We start from the raw sequence: 13,113 nt of genomic DNA, 5'->3' as shown, positions 1-13,113 counted from the left end.
CCATGGTTGTGGCGAGGCGAGAAATCTGAAAGATAATGCTGAAGGAGATGATCTGCCGAAGAGATTGCTAACTAAGCTTAGGAGTATTCTAACTACTCTCCGATTGATATCTTCTCTCTCTAAGTGGCTTCTTTATATAGGGAGGCCTCCCTTGATTTTTAGGGTAGACTTCAGGCAATGAAATGACTCTTTTGCCCCCTTGCTAGCGGCTGATCCTCCCAGCTATCTTTCTTCTCCATCTCGAGCCGTTCTTACTATGTATACTGGTCAGTACGAAGTCTTCCTGACGCCCTTTTCACTTGAGTCATTCCGAAACTCCCCTACTGACTAGAATGCTTAACCTGCAAGCTTTAGCAAACTATTTTTGCAGATATATTTCATTTATGCACAACACACTGACCCGTAGCCAAGGCCTAGAATACGACTTATCAAACTGCTCACACTTACCACATGCTTGTCCTCAAGTGTGAAGAACAAACAAAAAGAAGTAAGTCGAATTCTAGCCTGGATACTCCCCTGACCGACGCAGACCTAAACTAGACTCTAACTACGATGCAAAGACTAAAACATATAGAAAAAACACATAGACAGACATAAAAAGAAAACTAAAAACACAAAGATTGGGCTATATTTTCAACCATCCCTTACCTTGGGATCAGGTGCAATCCGGCCTTAGACAGCCTTGAACTTCTGCCACCCTTCATTTCCTTCCTGGTCAGTACATCCGCTTGTCAAGATCGCCCACACTCTTGGCCCAACACTAGGTTTACTCAGTCGCTCATACCTCACCAGGAATGTTAGGACTGCTTTCTCTCATTATGCTCAACCATAATTGCTTCGGGCTTAGATCTTACGAGTAGCCACTGAAGGACTTAAGGCTTGTAATGGGGTTATCGGGTTGCAGTGTTTTGGGTGGACGTTCCTGAGGCTCTAAGGTGTAAAGTTTCTATTTTTATTGATATGGGGGGACTGTGTGTGTCAGGCTTCTGATCAGTTGCTTCTTTTTCTCTTCCTTTCTGGCGCTTTTGGCCTTGGCCTCCAACTGGTCAGTAGCAACTCTGTGGCTCTGCCACCCTTATTCCTTCATTCATTTTTTGTGTGGTCAAATCTTTCTGACCATTTTCTTCATTTTCTCCGTTCCCTCTTTCTTTTTTCTTTCTTTTTTCTTTCTTTTTTCTACGTGGCTTCGCCACCCTTATTCCTTCTTCTCTTCCTCTTTTTGGACTGGGGATGACTCCCTAGTCGATTTTCTTCTACTTTCTTGCCCAGCCGGTTTCTGCTTTTTCGCACCTCTTCTTGGCCAGTAAGCTCCGTTTGTTTCATGCCTTCCACACAGTCCCAGGGGCTAGGGGTATTTATCTGGGTGTAAAAGGCTAAGAAAAAAGGTTCTAAAGGTGGGGGGTTTTTTTTTTTTTTTTTTTTTAATTGAGGTGGTTTCCTAGTGCCTTCAGTATCTGCTACCCGTGGTCACTTCACCCTAGGCAAATTGTGGCAGCCTCTCTTTTCTTTTCAATGTATGTGGAAAGTGGTTCCACTTTAAGGCTTATAACTCACTTTTTAGAGGGCTTTCGTGTTTGGCTCTAAGTGTGGGCTTTTCTCTCATACTTACATCATCTATCCTGACCAGGAGGTACTAGGGGATGGTTTAGGTTTTCCAGCATGTCCTATCTCCCTCAATTCCCCTCACCTTCAGCTCAAGACGGTTGAGTTTTAAGCCCAATCAACACATAACATAAAAAAAAACTAGACCTAACAAAAGCACAAACACAAAGACTACACATATATACATACATCCTGCTGGCCATTGCGCCCCCCCTCCCACTTCACAAGTGTCTGCCCTCAGATAAAGCTGTGAAGTGGAAAAGGTAATGGCCAGTAAGATGGCACACAGACAACAAACAGCAAAACTAAAACAAAAACTTCTCACACTTAGGTTATGGAATAGGCTAAGTGAGAGGGGTTTTATCTCCTAAACAGAAACCAACAAAACACAAACACAATTAAAAACTCCTCACACTTAGGCCATTCGATGGACTAAGTGTGAGTCAACATGCGGACGAAAAACAAAAGAAAAGAAGGAAACACAGAAATCATGCTCTATTAAATAGGCTAAGTGTTATGAATGAGGGTTTGTGAACAAACACAGATTATACTACCTAAACAAACAAAGACATACGGAATGCAAAAACTGAAAATTAAAAAGAAAAACTAACTTGGTCATGGGGGGGGGGGGTCTATCGATGTCTCCTGCTCCTTCGTGGGGCAGGTGGTACAGGTTGTTCCTTCGGGGCTTCCTCTTCCGTTCCAGTCTCATCTTCCTTTGCCGGCTCCTCGGCAGCTGCCGGCACCTCGGCTTCCTCTTGTTCGGGTTCTTCTATCACTGTCTCCGGTTGTTTGGTCTCATCATCCTGGCCACCATGGCCACTCGGTCCAGCAGCTTGCTCCTTCCTCAGGTAGGTCATCTCTTCTAGGATGGTATCGATATTGGATAACATCCTACTCATTTCCTACTGCATCGTGTAGTTCTTTTCCCCGAGATCGGATACAATTGCCTCCATAGCTGCCTGCCTCTGACTCATCATTCTCTGCTCTGCAGAGCCTTTCAACATCCTTTCCACAACTCCCGCTAGCTTGATCACCTCTGCTTTCAACTGCCGATTCTCTTCTCTAACTTCCTCCATCGCTTTCTCCAGTCTGGCTTGATGTTGCTCCTGGTCTGATGCATCTTGGGCTGCTGCTACCCTCCCGGTGGGTAAAGCTTCTTCCCCCATCGCATAGAATTGTGGCACGCCTCGCCTCAAGTACACCGTATTCGTTCGGGCAAACAGCGGGGTATCAAACAATCCTGGAGGATCGACCATCGTCAATGGGGTTAAGTCTTCGTCCTCCGAAATGGTGATGTTGTTCTTCACAAAGATTCCCAATATATGGCAGAGGGAGAAATTCCGTGCTGGGTGGGTAGCGATGAGGTGACATGTGTATGCGGTCCAGAATCCTAAGTGTAACTTCTTGCCTCTCTTGGCACACCATATAAGATATAACTCCGTCATCGATGTCCGGACTGCCGAATTTGACTGTCCCAAAAGGTTGTAATCCAAGAAAAGTTGAACCAGGCGCAGAGTAGGGTCGTTGAGGTGGATAGATCGGGAGATAGTGGACTGAAACTGCCCTGCCCCGGGGTGAGTAAGTTCTTCCCAAGCTACTTGGGGCTCAAAGTCCACATACCGGCGGGGAATCCCCCGCTCCCTACTTCTCCACTCAGGCCCTATGGCCTCCTCCAGACTGCATAATCCTAGCCGCACAGTCCATTCAATCAAATTCATCCTGACCTCATGATAAGGCTAATTTCATGCATGGGTCTAGGGATTTAATTCGTGATTTTACTAGGACTAACGCACGTTTTAAGCCAGGTGTGTGAAGGAATTCGCCAGGTCCAGGAAAGAAGACCAAAAAATCACAAGGTCGAGGAACTGGCGATTTAGTGAACAATTATGAAGAGAATTGCTCGACAGAGGAAGCTCCAGAGTTGAAGGGTAGAATAGGGATTTCTACGAAGACTCAAGGGCTATGTCCGCATCTATAAAAGGCAGAAGCATGCAAGCTGGAGGGATCTTCTCGGGGGAGACCTCACCACAGCCTGTTGCTTAGTTCACTTTCCTACACACACACTTGATACTAGTTTTGAGGAGATCTCAGTTCGCACGTTCGGGTTTCATCTTAGCTTCCGATATGGTGTAACACCGCTCTTGTTAGGAGCGAAGAAACAATTTATTTTCCGCTTTCCGCATTTTACTTACTCTGCCGAGCTTCGTTGTTCGAAGCTCGGTTCGCTGTTTTCACCGAATAGTTTCTGGTTTAAATGCAAGTTTGATTTTCCGTTAGGGCGATTGTGTTGATTTCTGGTTTGATCGTTTCGCTTATTGAGATTTTGGAGTTTTAAATTGTCTGAGTTGGATGCGTTTCGCAGCTGTTTACTGAGTTATTGTAGGTTAATGGTCAGATCCGGGAGATTGGAGTTGGATTGTGGAAGAATTTTGGTTGGATTTGCTGGATTTGTTGGTTGTTGGGTTCGGATGTCTTGGATCCGGAGTGGATCAAGTATTCTGACGTGAATCTGAGTAGTTTCGATCTGATTTTCATGCTTAGTTTACGTGTTTTACTTTCATTCCGTCTAGTGTACGCAGATCTGATGTTTTTCCGAGTTGCAGCAAGATAACGACGACCAAATCTCTATATTCTGTCGAATCTCGCTTTTTGCTCTGTTTTGTTCATCTGCAAGTTTAATTCGGTTGAGAGGATGCATTTTGCTGCGAGCTAGCGTCAGAGTTTGTTAATCTGCAGTTCTTTCCGTACTTGCCATTTTTGGAATTATGGTCCCCACTTTCAGTCATATTCTGTTTAGCTAGATTAGGTAGTTGTTTACACTGTCTAGGAAGTGGTTATGTTTCTTGTTGTCGAAGTCTGAATTTACAAGTTTAACATGTCCTAGGTCTAGCATTTACATTTTCTGCCTAGGTCTAGAGTTAGTTTAAAATTCTCAACCCTTTTGTTGCGTGGCAGCAGCCATTTGTCTGTCCAAAGTCTCTGAGCACTACTTTGCGAGTCCATCTCTGTGGGATCGACCCCACTTCCCTATACTAATTCATAGTATTCGGGTTGAGGGATTTATATTTTTTTGAAGGGGAGTCGATGTGTGTCCAACGACCAAGCACTTTATGCTCTCTTAAGTTCCTAGACCTTGTGCTCTAGTGGATTTAAGGAGCGTGGTGTCTTGACCAAGCGCTTGCAGTGATCTATTTCTGTGCACACGTGTTAAAAAACACCTCGTTTCAAATGGCGCCGTTGCCGGGGATGGATGGCGTACTTTGTGTTAGTGCCTAGAGTTTTTGGTGTGAATAATTTTAATTTACTTTTTCTTTCCGTTTTCTTTGTAGTACATGAGCAGGAGCTTCCACCGGAGTAACTCGTCTGGTTGGAAATACGGTCAGTTCGTTTGGAAGATCAAGGATACAGCCTCCACCGTGACTACCAGATCAGGGTTCACGACGGGAGATCCGTTCCCGACTGAGTTTTTGAGTGACGAATCCTGGGAATCTTCAGGACGAACAGATCCGGAGTCCCCACCAGAATCGGAAACAGAGTCAGAAACAGGGGAGGAAGAGGAAGTTGAGATGGCACACGTAGCGGACCCAGATCCAGAAATAGGGTCACTAACGGCTCATCTCGATGGAGAGCCAGCACACGCAATAGTGATGAACCCACGTCAGAGATCTATTGAGATCAAAACGAATGTGTTAGGTGTCTTGCCAACATTTTCTGGGCGAAGGAGTGAATGCCCGTACGAGTTTTTGAACGAGTTTAGCAAGTTATGTGGCATTCAAAAGAGGCCTAATGATGCGACAGAGGAGGACTATCACTTGCGCGCGATTCCTTTCACTCTAAAGGGGAGGCAAATACATGGTTGTTGAGATTACCCCCGGATTCTATCCGCACCTGGAGGGACTTTAAATTGGAGTTCCTAGATTACTTCTTTCCATCCAACAAGACGAACGCTCTGAAGAAGGAGATAGTGGAATGCAAGCAGGATTACGATGAGTCATTGAGCCAATACTGGTCAAGGTTCAAGGGATTGCTGGACGCATGCCCGAATCATCGGATGATAGAGGCAGAGACCTACTCTCTGTTTTATGAAGGGGCAACTCCCGAGTCTAAGGATTTGATGAACTCCTCGAGCGGGGGGAATTTTACAAGAAAGAGAGGAAGTGAGGCAAGAGAGATTTTGGGAAGATTAATCGACGCCAAGAAGGCGTATGACAGTACGAGGAATGCTGTGAGAAGAGGCTCTGTGAATGCATTGAGGGAGCAGGAGGATGACAAAGTTGAAGCAAGGATTGATAGGCTGGAGAAAGCCTTGCTGAATGCTATCGAAAAAACTAATACAGCCGCACCAAAGGAAACGGCTAAGTTGTTAGGTCCAGTAGATAATCAACTCCAGCAATATTACGGACCTCAGGAAGGTGATTACCAGGCCAGGCGAACGCGATGGGAAGTTGGAATCCTGATGGAAGTTGGAACCAAGGAAGACAAAGAGATGCACCCTGGAGGAATCACCCGAACTTTAGATGGTCTGAAAACGAGCAAAGCCAGCCAGCACCCCAACTGAGTATACAGTCCGCACCGCAGCCCGAGAGGCAGGGTAACTGGAGAAATCATGAGGGGCAAGGAAATTGGAACAACCGTAATCAAGGAGATCACTCGACCTGGGGAAACAAGAATCAAAATTATCAAGGGAATTCTTATGTACCACCACATCAAAGGAATTTCCAAGCACCTTACCCAGGTCAAGGAAGTAATTTCAACAACAATCCAGGAGGTCAAGGGCACATTCGCCCAGGCCAAGGAAGTGGAACAAACCAAAATATAGGGCCAGGCCCTAGTCAGCCAAGCTCTAGACCAAGGAACCTTGATGAGATGGTTCACGACCTCGTTAGTTCCCAGCAGCACATTCAGAACAATTTACAGTCGAACAATGATGTGGTCCACAAGCTTCAGGATGCGCAGCAAGAACAGAAGGCGGCAATGGATATGTTGGCCAAACAGTTGTCTCAAATAGCTACTTCCTTGAGTGATATGCGGGGAAACGAGGGCAAGATTCCTGCATCGGTAAGACCACCTGACAAAGCCAATATTAGCCAGATCACGCTGAGATCTGGGAAGGAGTACGAAGGGCCGGTCATGAGGTACAGAGAGGTCACGACCCCCATTAAGGATAAGGAAACAGAGGAAAAAAACCACTGAATCAAGAAACTCGGTTGAAAGCAACCCTGCAGTTAGAGATGAACTTCAGGCAGGAGATTTAGAGAAACGGCTGCCCAGGACAATCGAACCATTTTTCCTAGATCCAGAACCGGAATTGGTAGAGAAAAAAAGAGTCGATGAATCTTCAGCAGGTGAATGTTCCGGAACCGGGAAACAACCAAAACCTTTCCCAAACCGAGGAGAGGCAAAGAAAAAGAAGGATGAGCCAGTGGATCTTATGGATATTTTCGGGAAACTGGAGATAAATCTACCCTTCTTACAGGCTTTGAAAATGCCAGTTTTCAGCAAGTTCATCAAAGAGTTTATAGCTGGGAAGGCTAGACCTAGTGGAAAAATCTTGATAGGCGAGAATGTGTCCGCGGTAATTCAGAAGCGGAGGATGCCTTCGAAATGCAATGACCCAGGTATGTTCACCTTGCCTATTTCCATCGGCGATGTAAAAATTGAGCATGCTATGTGTGACTTGGGAGCATCCATAAATGTGTTACCCCTGTCCATATACAAGAGGTTAGTGGGAGTAGGTATGGTGGATACGAAGGTTGTGATCCAATTGGCGGACAGGTCATGCATCTGCCCTGAAGGAGTGCTCGAGAACGTAATAGTCAAGGTACACGACTTCCTGTACCCGGCTGACTTCCATGTGATTAAGATGAGCGATAATGAGTCTGTAGAGTCTGGCGGAGTATTATTGGGGAGACCTTTCCTGCGAACTGCTAAGACTATCATTGATGTCTTTGATGATACTATCTGTCTCGATTACAATGGGGATAAATATACATTCAGCATAGATGAGGCAATGAAGAAGCCACTTGATGTTGAAAATTTGCATTCTGTAGATATCATTAACCCCTTGGTCCAGGAATACCTCGAGACTGAATTAATGCAGGGACAGATTGAGAACTCAGAGATGAGTCATGCTGTTGATAGGGAGGTGGCCAGTTGGTGCCAAGCAATGAATACGAGCAAGTTGTCAGATGAAGAGCTAGCAGAAGCAATTCTGGAATTTTGCACCAAGCCCGAGCTAGCCAGATCGAGGGAGACACTTTATGGGGCAAGCAAGGAAGATCTTCCTGGATCGACTAAGGGGATGACGACTGGAGCAGCAGAAAAGAACCCCCTGCCCCAGGAAAAAGATGTTCCCAAGAAGGAGTTGAAAACACTTCCGCCAGGCCTAAAGTATGCTTACCTTGAGGCGAATGAGACTTTTCCGGTGATTATCAACAGCAACTTGATCAAGGAACAGGAAGAGGAGCTGCTGAAAGTCATCCGAAGGAACAAGAACGCTATTGGTTGGACACTTTCTGACTTGGTAGGGATTAGTCCTGATCTGTGCATGCATCACATTCGATTAAATGAAGGAGCGAAACCCTGCAGAGACCCTCAACGCAAATTGAATCCCAATATGAGGGAAGAGGTATTGAAGGAGGTATTGAAGTTGTTATCCCTAGGAATCATTTATTCCATACCAGACAGTGAATGGGTTAGCCCAGTACACATGGTACCCAAAAAGTCGGGAATCCAGGTTGTCAAGAACGACAAGAATGAGTTGGTACCGACCAGGCTAGTCACCGGTTGGAGGATGTGCATTGACTACAGAAAATTGAATGAGGCAACCAAGAAAGACCATTTTCCCCTTCCGTTCATTGACCAGATGCTGGAGAGATTAGCAGGCAAGCAATATTTCTGTTTCTTGGACGGATATAGTGGGTATTTCCAAATTTACGTGGACCCCGAGGACCAGGAGAAGACAACTTTCACGTGTCCGTTCGGAACGTATGCATATCGGAGAATGTCGTTTGGCCTTTGCAATGCACCAGGCACTTTTCAACGATGTATGATGAGTATTTTCTCAGACCTGCTGGAAGATTGCATCGAGATCTTTATGGACGACTTCACTGTATACGGGGATTCATTTGATTCATGTCTGGCGAGCTTGGATGTAGTGCTGAGAAGATGTCAAGAGAAGCACTTGGTTTTGAATTTCGAGAAATGCCACTTCATGGTCCCTGAAGGAATTGTCCTGGGGCATGTAGTATCGGAAAGGGGCATACAGGTGGACCAAGCAAAAGTGGACGTGATATCAAAACTGCCCCACCCGACAAATCAAAAGGAAGTGAGGGGATTCCTAGGTCACGCAGGATTCTACAGGAGATTTATAAAGGATTTTGCCAAAATTGCTCAGCCACTCACTCATCTGTTGCATAACGATGTTGAGTTTGTTTTTAATGAGGGGTGCATTAAGGCTTTTCAGCTGCTGAAGGACAGATTAGTATCTGCCCCCATCATCAGAGCACCTGATTGGGGTTTGCCGTTTGAAATCATGTGCGATGCGAGTGACTATGCAGTAGGGGCGGTGCTAGGTCAAAGAGTTGACGGAAAAAGTTACGTGATTTTCTATGCGTCAAAAACGCTAAATCAAGCCCAGAAAAATTACGACACCACGGAGAAGGAAATGTTGGCAGTCGTGTACTCTTTTTGAAAAATTCCGACCATATCTGCTCGGGTCGAGGGTGATAGTCTTCACAGATCACGCTGCGATAAAGTACTTACTGGCAAAGAAGGAGTCTAAGCCAAGGTTGATCCGATGGGTGTTACTGTTACAGGAGTTTAACTGGGAAGTCAGAGACAAGAAGGGGACGGAGAACAAGGTGGCTGATCACCTGAGTCGCATTTACCAAGGTGAGACGGATGAAGCAATACCTGATGCGTTCCCGGAAGAACATCTTTATTATTTTAACTATTCTCCTAGACCTATCAATTGGGAAGAAGTAATGGCAGCAACAGGTCCAGGAGATGCTGAAAAAAGGAAATGCCAGGCGAATGCAGAGCCATGGTTCGCTGATCTAGCAAATTACTTGGTCACTAGAGAAGTGCCCAGTTCCGACAAAATTTCCCGGGCCCAGAAGATGAAATTAAAAAGTGAAGCCAAATACTACTTTTGGGACGATCCGTATTTGTGGAAAATGGGAGCTGACCAGGTAATTAGGAGATGCATTCCGGAGTGGGAGCAAAGGGATGTGCTGAATCATTGCCATGCTTTAGCTTGTGGGGGTCACTTTGGACCTAGGAAGACTGCAAGGAAGGTTCTAGACAGTGGTTTCTACTGGCCTACATTACATAAGGATGCATTCGAATTCTGCCAGAATTGCGAAAGGTGTCAGCAGATTGGAGGAATTTCTAGAAGGGACGAAATGCCACAAGTTCCGGTGATTGTTTGTGAGATTTTCGATGTTTGGGGTATGGACTTTATGGGTCCATTTCCATCTTCATATGGGAATACATACATACTTGTGGCGGTGGACTACGTTTCGAAATGGATAGAGGCAAAAGCTACGACCTCCTGCGAAGCTGTGGAAGTAGCCAAATTTCTGCGGTCTAACATTTTCAACAGGTACGGGATCCCTAGGGCTGTCATCTCAGACCAAGGAACCCATTTTAAGAACCGTACAATAGAGGCTCTCATGAAGAAATACGGAGTCCACCATAGGTTGTCTACACCTTATCATCCTCAGTCCAACGGCCAGGCAGAAATATCAAATAGGGAGATAAAGGCCATTCTCGAAAAAACGGTGAACCCGTCTAGGAAGGATTGGAGTAAGAAACTGGATGATGCATTATGGGCTTATAGGACAGCTTATAAGACACCTATTGGTATGTCACCATATAGGTTGGTATTCGGAAAAATGTGCCACTTACCCGTGGGAATCGAACACAGAGCATACTGGGCGGTCAAAGAGATCAACATGAATCCGCAGGCTTGTGAAGAAGAGAGGAAGATGCAGCTCCAGGAACTGGAAGAGTTACGGCTTGAGTCTTATGAATCTGCCATGTGGTATAAGGAAAAAACTAAGCTTTGGCATGATAAAAATCTCCGGGTCAAGGAACTCAGGGTAGGACAGAAAGTCCTTTTGTTTCAATCCAAGCTCAAGTTGATGCCTGGAAAGTTAAAGTCTAAATGGATTGGGCCTTACATCATCATGGGACTTCGAGCAAACGGAGCAGTTGAAATCCAGGGAAGTGCACCAGATTCCATACCTTTTCTTGTCAATGGACATAGGATAAAGGTCTTTAGGGATAGCTCAGAGTTGTGTGTAGTGGACGAAGTGCCACTACGCGCACTCTTTGATATCACCTAACCAGTCTAGGAAGGAAGTGTTTTTAAAATATCTCCTGGGTCTAGTAATTAAAAGTTTGACCATACCCTGATCCAGGAAATTTTGAGAACACTTGACAACAATTTTGTAAATATTTAATTGCTTTCTTTAAATCAAGAAAAATCCAAACAAATAAAAAATTTTATTCTTCCAAAAATATTTTCGAAACACCAGACCCATCGGGAATGTTTTTGATGCTGTCATATCTTAGACCCGGGGAGTTTGGCGTTTCATATTTGTTTTTTTAGTTTGATGTTTTCTTTTAGTGTGTTTTGGCAGAAGGAATTTACTTGAGCAAGGAATTGTGGGGTAAAAGAGTTTTGGAGGGAGTTGGCACCGGTCCGGATTTCAAAGAGCACTTTATGGGGAGGCGTACGGTCGCTAGCGTCACCACCTGCACCCGCCTGCAAAAGGAAACTGTCCTCTCCAATGCCTACACTATGATCGGTTTTGGCCTTCTTATTTTCTCATTACTCATTCTCTCTCCAAATATTCTCTCTCCCAAATCAAAAACCCCAAATTTCAATCTCTCTCTAACCCTAATCTGAACATTTCGCCCAAGTTCTTTTCAAAATTTTCTGCAGAATACCATGGATAACCAACAAGGAACCAGCAGCGCTTCTGGATCCGCCGAGAAGAGTGCGGCGGAGTTCATGAATGAACTATTTCAGAAGTTCGGAGGGGCCGATAAAGCGATGCAAGCGTTCGCGATGTTTGCAATGGGACAACCCATGCCAGCCGTTCCAACAACCACCGTGACACAACCGGAGGTTGTCGAGACACCACCCACTGCTGTACAAGAAACCGCACCGGAGGCTGCTACCATTATTCCAGAAGAAACCACCTCTGCCCAGGACACAGTCCCAGAAACCGCCACCAGGCCGGAGGACGATGCAGTGCCCGCCGTTCCAGGATCACCCATTGCGGAGATTCGCGAAGTAGAGACAGATCTGGCCGCGGGACTGACGTTATTGGCCGTAAGTGAACCCAGGTTAGGTTCTGATTCTCAGAAGGAAACCCCTGTTTTAAAGTTTGGAGGTGATGGTGTTTCAGAGGGAGTAAACCTTGATATTTCTGCTGTGAATTTGGTGGAGAGTGTTGTTGGGGGGGTAGATGCTCTTGTTGCGGTAGTTGAGGACACCGCTATTACTGTTAGTAGGGTTGAGGGGGAAACCCCTGTTCTGGAGGCGTCTGTTGAGAGGGATGCCGTTGTTGATGATGATGATGTTCAAGTGGGCGGAGACGCCCTAAATTCTGAGAAGGATGTAGAAAAGGAAACCCTAGACGTAGTTGGGGGCGATGAAGCCCAATTTACTGAGGAAGATGTTGATGCGGGAAGGACTCCCGAAAAATCTGTGGGCACTGAAGCCCAACCTGAAGGAAATCTTACGGGGTTAGAAACCCCTGTTTATATCACGGGGGCAACCCCATTGTTAGCAGAGGAAAGTGGAGCACTCGATTCTGAGGGTGCTCAAGAAACTGTCGATGCAGGACTCAACATGATAGTGGATTTAACTGAGGTCTCTGAGGAGGCCGATTCGCAGCTTAATCTAAGGGAAACAAGGAGACGGACACGTCGGAGTATTCTTGATGACATTGACGTATCTGCCCAACAAAAGGAAAAGGATACGCTGGACCTAGCAACAGCCGTGTCTGCGCAGGAAGACTCCCCCAGGCCGAGTGGAAGGGAGAGTGACGAAGAGGGGCGCCGCGCGAGGGCTAAGAAGAGGAAAGGGAAACAAATTGCTTCCTCCTCGACCGAGAAGGAGAGGGGGAAATCTACTGAATCCCCACTTCCTCCACCCGCCAAGGTACCATACGCCACAGAGCCCGAGAATCCTGCCAGGTCCAGTGATTCAGAGGAGGAGCAAGACGAGGATGTACTGAACTTTGAGCCGACAGAGATTTGGATTACAAAAGAGCTGCTAGACGATATGAGAAGATTTGACGATCCAAAACGTGTGGCCATATACAAGGAAAAGAGTGCTGAGGGAAAGGTGGCGAAGTCCGGAAAAATGTACCACCCGGCGGAACTCAAACATATTAGCTCTAACGATGAGTTCAGGGGGTATATAGATGCAATCGGTTTTGATTGGTTACTAAAGCACAGCACTTTCGAAGTTCTAGTCGACGCGGCCCG

This window comes from Salvia splendens, chromosome 13 (assembly GCF_004379255.2).
Source record: "Salvia splendens isolate huo1 chromosome 13, SspV2, whole genome shotgun sequence".
NCBI lineage: Eukaryota > Viridiplantae > Streptophyta > Magnoliopsida > Lamiales > Lamiaceae > Salvia > Salvia splendens.
The sequence above is the reverse complement of the archived record's forward strand: the minus strand, read 5'-3'. Positions refer to the sequence as shown.